Raw genomic sequence first — 709 nt, 5'->3', positions numbered from 1 at the left:
CATATCAGAAAGCTTATCCACCATGATCAAGTAGGCATCATCCCGGGGATGCAAGGCTGGTTCAACATACACAAGTCTATAAAGGTGATTCACCACATAAACAGAACCACAGACAAAAACCACATGATTATTTCAACTGATGCACAGAAGGCCTTTGACAAAATTCAACAGCCCTTTATGCTAAAAACCCTCAATAAATTAGGTATTGAGAGAACATATCTCAAAATAATAAAAGCTGTTTATGACAAATGAACAGCCAATATCATACTGAATGGACAAAAACTGGAAGCATTCCCTTTGAAATGTGGCACTAGACAAGGATGTCCTCTCTCACCACTCCTATTCAATATAGTATTGGAAGTTCTAGCCAGAGCAATTAGGCAAGAAAAAGAAATAAAGTGTATTCAAATAGGAAAGAAGGAAATCAAATTGTCTCTATTGCAGATGACATGATTGTATATCTAGAAGATCCCATCTTCTCAGCCCAAAATCTCCTGAAACTGATAAGCAACTTCAGCAAAGTCTCAGGATACAAAATCAATGTGCAAAAATCACAAGCATTCCTATACACCAATAACAGACTTAAAGAGAGCCACATCAAGAACAAACCTCCATTCACAATTGCTACAAAGAGAATAAAATACCTGGGAATACAACTAACAAAGTATGTTAAGGACCTCTTCAAGAAGAACTACAAACCACTGCTCAA

The 709-nt window shown here is 36.8% G+C and overlaps 1 protein-coding gene across 2 annotated transcripts in view; it reads right to left on the bottom strand.

Moving 5' to 3' along the window:
* CUNH4orf45 (chromosome unknown C4orf45 homolog) overlaps window positions 1-709 on the bottom strand; it is a 141,569-nt gene that overhangs the window by 49,380 nt on the left and 91,480 nt on the right. The window lies entirely within an intron of this gene.

This window comes from Sapajus apella, unplaced genomic scaffold, assembly GCF_009761245.1.
Source record: "Sapajus apella isolate SASKATOON/1434 unplaced genomic scaffold, GSC_monkey_1.0 scaffold67, whole genome shotgun sequence".
In the NCBI taxonomy this organism is placed as follows: Eukaryota; Metazoa; Chordata; class Mammalia; order Primates; family Cebidae; genus Sapajus; species Sapajus apella.
This window is presented reverse-complemented; position numbering and strand designations above follow the sequence as displayed.